The 12,903-nt window shown below is 38.1% G+C and overlaps 1 protein-coding gene across 2 annotated transcripts in view; it reads left to right on the top strand.

Moving 5' to 3' along the window:
* The first annotated feature begins 6,946 nt into the window (after positions 1 to 6,946).
* COL8A1 (collagen type VIII alpha 1 chain) overlaps positions 6,947 to 12,903 on the top strand; it is an 86,840-nt gene continuing 80,883 nt past the window's right edge. For both annotated transcript variants that reach the window (XM_051780986.1, XM_051780985.1), the window contains exon 1: positions 6,947 to 7,048. The gene's annotated coding sequence lies outside the window, so the exon portion shown is untranslated. The remainder of the gene's footprint in view (positions 7,049 to 12,903) is intronic.

Here is a 12,903-nt window from a genome sequence, read left to right as displayed (position 1 = left end):
GACCAGTTTATGTCACTTTTGAGTTTTAAAAAAAAAAAAATTAAAATCTCAGTTACTAGACTTTGATCACTTTACCGATAACTAAATATGCAACAAAACTACTTTTACCCCAGTCCTGAAGAAAAATAGTTATGACGCTTAGGATCAAATTCTTATGGTGTAATGATTTTCTCATAACATTAGCAGTTTGAACATTAATCAAAATAAACAATATAATTCTGTATCTATATGCCGTTTTTATTTTTTGCAGAAGGGGAAGGAATTTGTTATTGATGTAAGGCAGCAAAATTGTGTATTATTTCAAAATTGATTAATTGTGTAGTTAAAAAGTGAGCAATATCTGTGAGATAAGACATAAGGCCTGTGTGGTAGAGATGGATTAGAAAACATGAACATTTTTATTCAAGTTCTGTTTCACTCTCTTTTTAACTTCAGTGTCACTGGGCCAAGTATTTCTTTTGATCAGAAATATATTTTCCCAAGGATGCTATATTTCATTTGAAACAGAGCACAAATTATCTTTCTATAATAAAAAACACTATACAATCTTTTGGCAGAAAGTATCAAAAGAATATATATATATGTTACAGCCAAAATGTGTGCCACTTGGCTTCATTAAATAAAATTTCAGGAAGCTTATTTAAAAGAAAAATATTCAAAATGCACACACAGAATGCATAATACTGCCACCAAGCACATTCCGGTGGAACTGAAGACAAGTCTTATTTAATCCTCAATCATACGTTAAAAGTTATGACTTCCCTGTTTTATCTCAGTTATTTTTCAGAAATGTACAAACACTAAATTTGAATACAAGGACAACTTATCAGCTTTGATCATCCCCTGGGCCAATGTGCCACTCTCTTAAATGCAGATGAGCTGAAACCCAGATAATCTGAACCCTTGTACAATGTCACCTGAGTGAAAACTTACTATTTTTGTACAATAACATCTGAGTGCAGCATAACTAGGAACCTTAGTTCTCTAATCAAATCGATTCCCTGCTTGAAGGAGGTCAGCCATGAAGTCAGATCAGGCTGCTCAAGGCTTATGTACTTGGTTTTTGAAAGCTTCCAAGGATGGTGCCTGCAGTTTCACCAACCAACCAGCTCCGCTGCCTGACTGCTTCTGCAGGAAAGTAGCTTTTCCCTATATCCAGACACAACATCCTTTCTTTTGACTTAGGCCTGCTGTCTGTTGTCCTTCCAACACTGTGAAGAGCCCAGCTCCACCTCCTTAATAACCTCTCCATAGGTACTGGAGGCTGCTGTTTGATGGGCCCCCAAAACCAAGTGTTGCCCAGGCTGAACCAGCCTGGTTCCTGCAGCCTCACCCCACAGTTCAAGTGCTGCTGCCCTGAAGATAATGTTAGGGGCCCTCCACTCAACTGGGCCCAGTTCACTGACACCTTTCTTGCACTACGAGGCTCAACACTGGACATACTCTTCTAAATATGGCCTAGTAAGTGCTGGGTAGAGGGGGATGATCACTTTGCCAAGCTACTGGCTGTGCTCCTATTATTACAGTCCAAGGGAATGTTGTCCTTCTTTGCTGCCACAAACTACTACTGGCTCACATTCCATTTGCTGTCTAGCAAGACTCTCCCATTGTTTTAGCAGAACTGCTTCCCCAGTCTGTGAGCTCCCGGCTTTTGTATGTTCAAGTTGGCTTATGCTATATCACATACTTTCTAAAAATACTGACAGTCTCTAAGTTAAGACTTCAGAGAGTTGCTCCATTAAAAAAATATGTGATTTTTTTTCTGTTTTGGTATGGTAAGCATCAACATCAGCTAGTGAATCGCAGTGGAAATTCCAGAGCTGACACAAAGATAAAGGAATTCAGTAAATATAGGAGATAAATGATGGATTTGGAGGCTGGATTGATTGAACTGATACTTGCAACTTTGGACTGCGTTCCCTTTTCACTGGTGGACACAACAGAATCAGCACAGTCAAGACATACAAAATGGCATTAGTTACAGCTACAGGATGGTCTGTATCAATTATTTTCTGTTTCTTTTTTTTCAATTCTGCCTCCATCCAGCTATTTGCTAAAGAACGAACCTTGTAACACTGGAGGAAACATTGTTTGAGGTAAATATGTGCTGCCTCCACACACAGTCAGGCCTTAGGTATATGCTTACCTAGAATGCAAGATCTGCAATTCCAAAATGTATCCTGATTTTGCATCCTACAGTGATTTTGTAGCCAGACCATCTGACTGGCATTAATGTACAGATGCAAATCTGAAAGGCGATATCGAACAGATTCTAAGTATCATGCAGAGAAAACAAATTTAATTGAGCTGTACTTTGAAAACTGTTCACTTTCTCCCATTACTCTCCTCTCTAAGTCTGTGAATCTTTACTATAAAGAAAACGCCATCAGCCAAAAATGCTCTATAAAAACTGCGACACTGTCACATTTAATTCTTTAAAAGGCAAATTGGTTGGAAAGACTTTAAATAAAACTGACAATGATGGGAAGTATGACAGAAGATAGAATGTTGCCTGAAACCCTAGGTTAATAAAATATAACACTAGTCTAATGGAGAAATTGTTGGTGTCTGTGGTCCTACAGTCAAATAAGATTAAAAGAAGAGTATATTTACATGAGGGTTGCATAGGTTAACAGAAATTTGCCTGTAGGCTCTTCGGAATATTTTTCTATCAACAATCATCAAAACAAAACTCTGAAATGTTTTCCTGTTTCTTGAATAATGGAATTTTTACATTTATAGCTGACACTTGGAAGAGTTAACTTTTACTTCATGAGGTTGCTATTGCCTGTTGTATCCTACTTTATGTTAGGAGGTCTCTTTCTAATACTGTTTGGGTTGTGTTTAAAAAAAAACATTGACACTTTGATCTTAATAGCTAATCTTCTGCCATCACCCTGTTATCTAACTGTTTGGGGACCCTCTTCCTTTGATAATACTGCCAAAGAGCAAATACCACCTACCTGAGCTGTTGCTGTGATGCTACAAAAATGGTCATTCACTTGCAAAGGTTCAACCTCCCAGTCTATTCACGCTGATTCCTTCTCCATCTACTACTAACACATTCAACCACACTATTTTAGCTCTGTCATGTTCAGAGCAAACAGGGAGTAATCACTTAATTCCTTTATAGAACAAATGCAGGAATTTCAGCTTATCTCCTTTTAAAAAAATCGTAAGTCAAGCACATGTTATTTGTACAGCTATAGTTTTAACCTGTCTTTTAAGAATGATGCACCCTGTGTTACTAATTGTTCTTTGACATATGCTCTGTATGCTGGAACAAATTTAATTTAATAATTTAATTAATTTAATTTAATTCTTTAATTAATTTAATTTAATTCTTTAATTAATTTAATTTAACAGAAAACTCGCTGAAAACCAAACATGCATTGTTCTCAAAACTTTGGTCAAACCATCTAACTAAGTCTAAGGTACTTTCATGAAGTTGATTCCCTTCCTAACAGTTCTATTCTGCACTATGGATATAGCCCTACCATCAAGTAAAGGAAATACCTGATACAGATTTTGGAAAGCACAGGCTGCCTCAAACAGCTCTCTGAAGCTCATGGCAAAGCTAGATATTTTCAGGCAAGAATGGATTTTATTTTTAAAAGGCAGATGGAAATGGAGAGTTTGGACATCAGTCCTAGTTGTAGGAACCTTTCCTGCCATGTGTCCACATTGAATTTACTGTCCAGTCTGGTAGTGTGGCCTGAAATCCAGCTGAGCGTGCGATGACCTAAATCAAATCTCCCACAGATATTTTGATAAAGCTTCATCTACTAAAAATCTCATTAGGGAAGGTAAGTGTTGCAGTGACCAGAAACCCACAGGTCCTGGGACAGAGCAACCGTGGGTGTATATACAGACTGGGGAACAAGAGGCTGAAAAGCAGCCCTGTAGAAAGAGATTCTGGGGTCCAGGTCAGTGGGAAGTTGAATATGAGTCAGCAGTGCCCTGGTAGCCAAGGGGGCCAACTGTGTCCGGGGGGGGCATCAGGCAAAGCATCACCATCTGGTTGAGGGAAGGGGTTGTCCCGCTCTGCTCTGCACTGGTGCTGCCTCACCTTGAATATTGGGGCAGTTTTGGTCACAGCAATATAAGAAAGATATTAAGCTCTTAGAGAGTGTCCAAAGGAGGGCAACGAAGATAGTAAAGGGCCTTGAGGGGAAGCCGTGTGAGGAGCAGCTGAGATCACTGGGTCTGTTCAGCCTGGAGGAGACTGAGAGTAGGGGCAGGGGCAGGCACTGATCTCTTCTCTCTGGTAACCAGTGACAGGACCCAAGGGAGTGGCATGAAGATGTGTCAGGAGGTGTTTAGGTTGGATATTAGAGAAAGGCTCTTCACCTAGAGGGTGGTTGGGCACTGGAACAGGCTCCCCAGGGAAGTGGTCATGGTGCCAATCCTCACAGAGTTCAAGAAGTGCTTGGACAATGCTCTCAGGCACATGGAGGGATTCTTGCAGTGATCCTGTGCAGGGCCAGGAGCTGACTCAGTGATCCTTGTGGGTCCCTTCCAGTTTAGGATATTCTATAATTCTATGAGATATATGCATAATGTTCTAACCTCATCAGGTGATCTTCCATATAATTGCATTATGGTACTGCTTTAATAACCATTAGGGTAAGTCTAATACTTTTTACCTATTTTATGTGTTGGTAGGTTTATTTAATACTTGTAAAGTGCTTTGAGATGCCCCAAAGGAAAGAACTCAAGAAAAACTTCTTTATTATTCTCTTCTAGAAGTATAAAAAGGTAAGGCTATCCATGAGCCTGCAGTACAGCAAGACACACCATCAGTATGCACAGCCCACTGAGTAGGGAAGAGTTACACTGAGCTGGTTTGAGTATTGACTCACTTCTGAGAATTGAAGTGCTGCTTAGCACCTGAAGTTTATGGTCAAGAGTTAAAAAAACAAAACAAAAATATATCAACATACAGCTAGTCCTTTACATTTAAAGTTTTGATCTCAAGAAAATTAAAAAGAGACCTTGATCATTAGAAGGTACCTTTAGATGGCATTGGGTTCATAGAAGTATCCTCTGATTTTAGAAGGGACCTACAGAAAGCTCAGAAATTTTGAGACAGTAAGAAAAGTTTAACTATCAGATAAGGACATGGGTACCTATTTACTCTTTTTTTTTCTGAAAGTCTCAACTTAGATTTTTCTAAGTATGAAATCATCTGATTGGTTAGATGTTAGCTGAGTAGAATTCCACTTTACGTATATTATTTAGTCATTGAATCACTACAAGGTGCCTTAACTGAATGAATTACATAAACCTATTGCAGTATCCTTGCTTTCCCTATTCCCATATTATAATTACTTCATGTAGCCTTTCTAAAAGCACACTAATCTCTTCAGAGCAGAAACTCATTTCTTAATGAAAACTGTAGAAATACATTGAGTGCTGCAGAAATAGCAAAATAACAGGACTTCTTTTCCCAATTAGTTGCAATATGTTGCTCAATATTAATATATTTTTAATAATATAATATATTAATAATAGTTGCATTATGTAGAAAATGCCCTATCCAACAGCAACCCAATACCTGTAAGAAATATTAGCAATTTCACCAGTTCTTTTCAGCTTGACAGTCCCAAATCTCACAGGGGCTGTCATCAAGGTTATGAAGCTGCTTTTGCCACATAACACTGACATCCAGGTTGATGGCTGCATGATTTGTAAGCCTTTTTCTAAAAAGACAAAACAAAATAAAATCGTATGCAACTAAATATGTCTGATCCACTCAATTAGAGGGTTTTTTTAAAAAAAAGCATCTTATACCTCCTTATCTAGTGACCAGTTTAGTCCTTTGGTGCAAGCAGCAGTATGCATCATCTCATCTCCACAAACCCTGCTACAAACTTGCTTATCTCAGCTCTGTAACTAAGGTTCTCATGTATTTTTCTGTCTGGTCCTCCCTGGATTTTAAGTCAGGATGCATCTCCAGTCTCTCCTTTGATTGCACACCACTGTCCTTCTCTTCCTGTTCTATCTTTCCAGCTTTCTCCCCCCATTAAATGTTCCAATATAACATGGGTTTTACTCATGTATTATGGTGAATAATATAGGCCCAGATGCCTCATGCAGGAACATGTGTAAATAAGTGCAAATAGAGAATTAGTGTATTTGAGACAGGTACAACTGTCTGTTTTGCCTGCAGGAACCAGTGTCTGGACACTGTGCCATCCATTCTTCTGTGCTCTGAAAGCAATGAATGAGTTAAAATAAACAATGAATGATTTTACACAGAAACCACCAGGAATGCATATTCCTACTGGTTTGTCTTTTTGGCTACATTTGCCTTTTGAGAATACCAGTTGGGAAAATTGTTTAGAACTCAGACACAGTGAACAATGAAAGTGCTCTAAACTAAGCTGCTAGAAAAGTCAGTGTGTAGATGGAACACGTTACAGCTGCGTCAAGAAAAAGCTGTGTAGCTCAGCAAAACAGAAACTTAGGAGGGTTCCGGAGCTGAGATCTAGTAGACATTTGGAATATAAAGGAAGTTTAATCCCTGAGTAAACAGACAACTTCAAGGATCAAGGGGCAGATTCTTCATAGCTATCCCTTTTTAGAAAGGGAAACACCGACCTTTCTGAAAAAGGCTTTGCATTCTTATCTCACGGTTGTAAAAATCCTTCCAAAATCCGAAGTGAGACCTAGTAGCATTGTAACTGCAACTGGAATAATTCAGAGATTCAGATTTAGAGAAACAAATACGGTAGAAAATCTTCAGCTAACTGAAGATTGACAGAAAAAAAAGCCAGCAAATAAATCCAACACTGTTTCTCATGTGAATGCCATCCAGCTTGCTTTTTCTCCCTCTCTCTGTCCCCAAAGAGCAAAAACCTACTGTATAATGCCTTCTGAAGGCTGTCTGCCTGCTATCCTCACTGCCCACCTACCGTAGGGAGCAGCTCCTCCCACCTGCACATAAAAGCCAAGTGCATGCTACCAGCAGCAGATCAGAGCACTTTCTCAGTCCTCCAGTGTTTTGAACCAGTGATCTTCTCTTCTTGGATCTTGTATACTCAAGGTAAGACTACTGCTACTTCAGGTTTCTGTTCTAACCAGCTATTGTGAGGAAATCTTAATGTGAACTCTAGCACTGCCTTGCTGGGTGGTGCTGGCTCCCCACCCCCCCTTTTTTTTCAGATGTAGTGTCATCTGACATTTAAGTTAGTAACAGTCTGTTGTTTTAGCAATGAAATAAAAGTAGATCTTGCTGGGAAACACTGTGGCTGAGAAATGGTCTTCTATCCTTTTCTGATTGATTTTGAAGAGATTAGTATACCCAGACCAATTATACCAATTTATTATCCCTCTTAATAGTTCCCCTCTCACTCCAGTCAAAGTTATCAAAAAAAATTCACTACAAAGCTTCCTTAAATTCTGTTAGAGGGAAAAAAAAAAAAAAAAGCTTAGTGCTAATTTAAGGAAGGGATTGGTTTTTGTTGCTAATATCATTTACTAGCCAGATTGAGACAACCTTGAGACTGAAGTGCATCTTCACGTGTTTCACTGCCTTTAAAAAAAAGTGTGATGGAACTTAAGCCTGCACAGAAGCACAGTAATAAGGCTGATGTAATTCATCATCTGGTACCAAATATGCTTAAAGTACATATTTTACCAACAGAGTTCTGTTTCTTGGAACAACAGACTTTGTGTCTCTATGAAATTTTTAGATCAGCTTGTTTATGTTTTACCTACAGTTTGCCTACATGGGCATTTCTAATGCTAGAGGACAGAGACAGTTACTGAACAGTTAAAACTTTAAAAAGTAAGTAGTTTCAAAATTATATTTGCACTCCCATCCATGCATCTATCCATCCACACTGAGATGAATCTATTAGTGACCAGTACCAGTTTGTCATGCTGTGTGAGTCAGTGCACTTTTAACACACAGTCACCTGTTTAAAGAAATTCCATCATAGAAATCCTAATCCTAGAATGCCTCTCTCCAGTGCTCAGAGAGGAGGGAAAGCATGAACTGCCAAAAGCAAGCAGCTAATGCTGTCTGTAAATATGCAATACATTCTGCAGTAAAGAATGATTTAATACCCAATTCTCTTTATAAATTGACTCTTTTTTGATCTTTCCACAAATAAAAAGCCTTCTCTAAGAAAGAATTATATCCACATATAGCTGTACTCATGTTAGCTGCAATATTTTAAGCTGTAGCACTGTATAACAACAGCAGAATCCTGCTCAAAGTGCCCTTTTCTTCATACTGTATCTAAGATTTTTTTATGTATTTTATATCTTATCTATTCTAACTAATGGGGAAAAGAAAATACTGCCTTCAGCTACTTGCCTGGAAGATTACATAAGTATCTTTAAAAAAACCCAAACAAATGACAAAAATCCAAAACCCAAACAAATTTAACTATTCAAAAAACAAAGTGCAGTGCTTTCTGCAGCATACTTAGAGCAAAACTATTTCTCCATCCAGGAGTTCATATAAATTGCCCACAGAAAACAGGAATAGAGCCCAGTTGTTTTCCTCATGACTGGCCACAAAATTTTATTCTTTAGTTAACATCTGATTTTTATAGCAAACCTCCCTTTCCCTTCCAAAAACACCCCTGTTGCAAAACACAATATGTGATTTTATGTGTAATGCATACAGAATTTAGGTCTACAGTCTGGCAGTTAAGCCTCATTTGTTCACACAGAATTTTACTCTATCAGATAAATCAAAAATTTTAACAGAGCAATGTTCATGGAAAAAAAATGCATTTGCCACAGGAAATGTGTTTATAGCAAAATACTTTTCATTAAAGCTTGCTGTGAAATGTAATGTTTTGGCATTTGAAAAATGGATTGCAGGACATATTAAGAAAACTCTTTTCAAAGGAATGCATCTAATTTAGATCAGAATCTCCTCTGAGCAGTTTCTCTTTTAAGCTGAATAGATAATTCAGCTTAGCATCACTCTGCAGCAGGGGATGAAGGGAAACTACACCCAGAAGATCTCCAAGAGAACTGAGATATCTAGGAATGCATTTATTGACCTTTGTGCTGATCTGAATCTCCTTTTTACAAGATTAAAGTGTAGTGATATTAAAATGAAAAATAAAAATACTGTAATTTGAAAATAATGCTACAACCACAACAATTTTAAAAAGTGAATCAGTGGTAGAACAAGGAATTCAGATTTTTTGAGTAATTATCATAGAATTTTAAATAATAAAGTCAAGGTAAAGAGACTGGCTGGTTTTTTCAGCCAGTTAAGCTGAGCAGGGATGCTCAGCTATTTCTCTTCGTAGTTATGCTTAGGTTTTTTAGGTGTTTATTTAGGGCACTAATATCCACTTAAGCTACCAGCTTCCAGTGCTGCCTAGAGTGTTAGACTAGACACCTAGAAACACAGGATAAACATATCACTGTCTGCTATCTATGCATAGTTCTGCCACCACCACTGCTTGTGAAACATTCTTACCTTCATGAATTTATTTTCATACAACTCTCTATAGGGAGAGATTATGTTTTCCTCTGGCCATGCTGCCACTAAATATATGAACTCTTTTGCTTATGGTTACAGTGAAAATTCATGGTAGAGTGTCAGATTTAGCTCTTCTGGGTTCCAGGCCAGCACTTTAATTCCACAATTCATTTTGTATTCAGCCTTATAAAGTCCACCCCTTTGTAGCTGATCTGTCTTTGCATGACTCTTTAGGGCTGAACAGCAAGGAGAATTCCAGTGACAAATCTTGAGAGAGGTAATTTACTCCTAACACTTTCAGACTTCCTGGGAAACCCTTTACAAACCCCTTAACAGGATTTACAAATAAACCCTTCTTGGAGAGGGTAAATAAACAAATAACCAAATGCCCAGCTCTTTCTTACACTCTGTGGTGAAAGGAGACCAACCTACTCTTGGAAGGATGTGGAAACAGAGATCTACTGCCATGGACTAGAAATGATGGGCAACAACTAAAAGAACTCAGTCTTGGTAACTCAGTAGCAGTAAGAGCTCAAAGAGAAGCTTAACATGATGCTTAAGCAAAATTATTCAAAGGATCTTGTAGGGGGCGTAGAATATAGTCTCCCTTTCTTTTCTACACTGGCAATCATGTGCCACTTCTATAAACATATAGGATATAATTTCACACCCATTAAAACAAACAAACAAAACCCAACCACCAGCTTTGCCCTGTCCCTTCAGTTTTTAACTCTAGAGTTAATTTATGAGGGTACAGGCTCGTAATTGCTCCTGTGGCCTTGCAAATACTTAATTTTCAAGGAAACAAACAAGCAAACAAAAAAACCCCAACACATTCTGATGCTCAGTTTCTAGAGTTACTGCTGTATGGATGGAGGCCTTGTCTCTTATTCTTTCAAATTAAAAACTATTGCTAAGCAAGCATTGCTCATAGATAAGGTAGTGGACGTGTGAGAGGTAACTGGAGGACTAGAAAAAGAACCATTAATTGTCATCTCACTACCTATTGTAGAAGATAGGACAATTTTCTTATATCCCTGAGCATAACTACATGCCAGAATTTTCTGCTCACTTATTCTATGTCTTGCTATATATCTCAGGGGAGGTAAGATTAAGTTCTATCACTTAAGCTTAAATATATCCCTATATTTTCCCTTACATTTTTGGCCTTCCAATTATTCTAAGCTGGGAGTTCTTTCCTTCCACAGGGATATAATTTATAATTTTCACTATTGTCATATTTCTAAAAGAGCAATGGTTCAATGGAGGTACTGTAGTGAGAAACAAGAGAAGACAAAAACATCAGAGGTTGCTTGTTCTGTCTCATAAAAAAACTACAAACAGCTGCATTTAACTGTACAAAAGTTCTCATTTTTGCCACTTACACTTCCTAGAGTTTTGTGTGTTTTTTCCTTTTTTGTGGCTTTCCCTCCAGAAAGTGAGATCTATTCTTTATGCTAACAGAATTCCCCTCCATCAAAAGTTGTGGAGGCATATATGTTCAAAAAGATAATGATAAGTCCTGGTTCTGAAGCCTTTTGTAGGTCTTGTGCAATAACTGTGGCTATTCTCTGTAGTCATCAGTAAACAATTGTGCTTGTTCTCCCTGTACTCCTGAAATGTTGGAAGTGTTTCTGTAATTGTCTTGATGTGTAATGAATTTAATGTCTCATAATTGCACTGCAGGGGATTAATACCACTGTGCAGCCTAGGGACATCTTTTGGTGATTAAAACTTCTTCATGCAAGTCCACATTTTATAGCAAAAACAAGATGAATATAAGTCTGTTGCTTCTTGAACGGCAGGTGAAACTGTTGAGGGGTGACATGAAATGGACCCTCTCCAAAAGGGAGTGAAAATCAGTGCCCTCTCTTGGTTAGAAAAAAATACATAGAGCAGCCTTATGAGAGTGTTTATCAGTTCCCTCTGCTGGCTACAAAGCCCACGGCCAGATGAGCAGCTGTGTTTGCGGAGGCGAAGGTCTGAAGTTCTATTCCCAGTGCTGTGTGCCTGCGGTAAACTGATGACTATGGTGTCTGTGCACGTATGTGGACATCATTCTTTGTAGGGTCTCATCAACAACTACACTGAGTTCAATATGAGGGCACTCAAAAATAATATGGGCTTCCTGGTAGGTAGGAAACTTTCCACTTAGGATCTGAGAAGCGTGCTAGCAGCTATGCCATTCATAATACTGCACAGCCAGAGCATCCTTCTGTTGTGCACCACATGCACACTTTGCTTTTTACACCTCCTCAAGAAAAACGTGTGTGTTCGTTACACTCAGTTTAGAGACATCTGGGCAGTTATCACATATATTTTTGGCAATCCTGAATTGTAGCACTTCAGAATGTCAGCTTCTGAGAACTCATAATACATTTGCAAGTAAGAAATAAAAGGTACCAAAAAGAACACTCCAACCTTAAAAAAAAACCCAAACAAAAAAACCCTCAACAAAACAAACAACAACAAGAAAACCCTCACCACGAACCAAAACAAAACAGAAAAAGAACCTAACTAGTTCTTTTCCATTCTTATAGGGAAATAACCTGGTTATACAACTACACAAACAGGTCATACAATTTACACAGCCACTTTGAAATAAAGTTGAGATAAAAAGAATATATTGCAAACTTAAGAAAGAGTTTCTATTTTAAATAAATATCCATACTACTAAAAATCACAAACTCTTGGATCAGCTATGCCAGTTCACTTCAGCTCCTAGGAATCTATCACAGCAACATATAGGATAAATAAAACCCATCCCAATAAAGGGAGAATCAGTCAAAACTAACAGTCTGACATAGTAGATATCAAAGCTATATTAAAAGCCAAAACTTTGAAACATCTGCAGCATATGTTTCCTGCTAACTAAAAAAGCAACCACTCTCTTCAGACCAACATACCGCTGCATTCTTCTCCCTGAAAGTAAGAAGTTGACAGTAGCACACTGTGGATTTGCATAGGGAACTTCAAACAAAGCATTTGACCATTTTTGCAACTGAAAATTCCAGACAGTAAAACGAGTTTCTAACAATGATGTGAAGCAACAACACATGTATATAATATACTGCAGTCACTGAAATGGAGATGCTTACATTGCCTCTCACTTACTCAACATAGTTTTCAAAGGGACAGAATGGAAGATGGCACAGACCCAGGGACACATAAACCAAATATAATCAAATATAATCCACTGAAAAATCTAGCAGTCAAGTCTGCTTATGCCAGCACACGACTTACCTCTGTACTGCCCTTGCTTTCTTCCCACCATGTATGGAGTTCCAGCGAATGCAAAATATCAGAAAAAGGGTCTTTATGCAGCTTGCAGACCAGAAATTCTCCTTCAGCTTGCCTTAAACAACAACAGAAAAAAAACACAACAAAAATAAAAGAAAGTGTTCAGATATTTCCCAGTATTTCTTTTTAGGTGCATTAGGTGATCT

Source organism: Manacus candei, unplaced genomic scaffold (assembly GCF_025592945.1).
Source record: "Manacus candei isolate 608988 ecotype Guabito, Panama unplaced genomic scaffold, ASM2559294v1 h1tg000014l, whole genome shotgun sequence".
Taxonomy (NCBI): Eukaryota; Metazoa; Chordata; class Aves; order Passeriformes; family Pipridae; genus Manacus; species Manacus candei.
The sequence above is the reverse complement of the archived record's forward strand: the minus strand, read 5'-3'. Positions and strand labels throughout refer to the sequence as shown.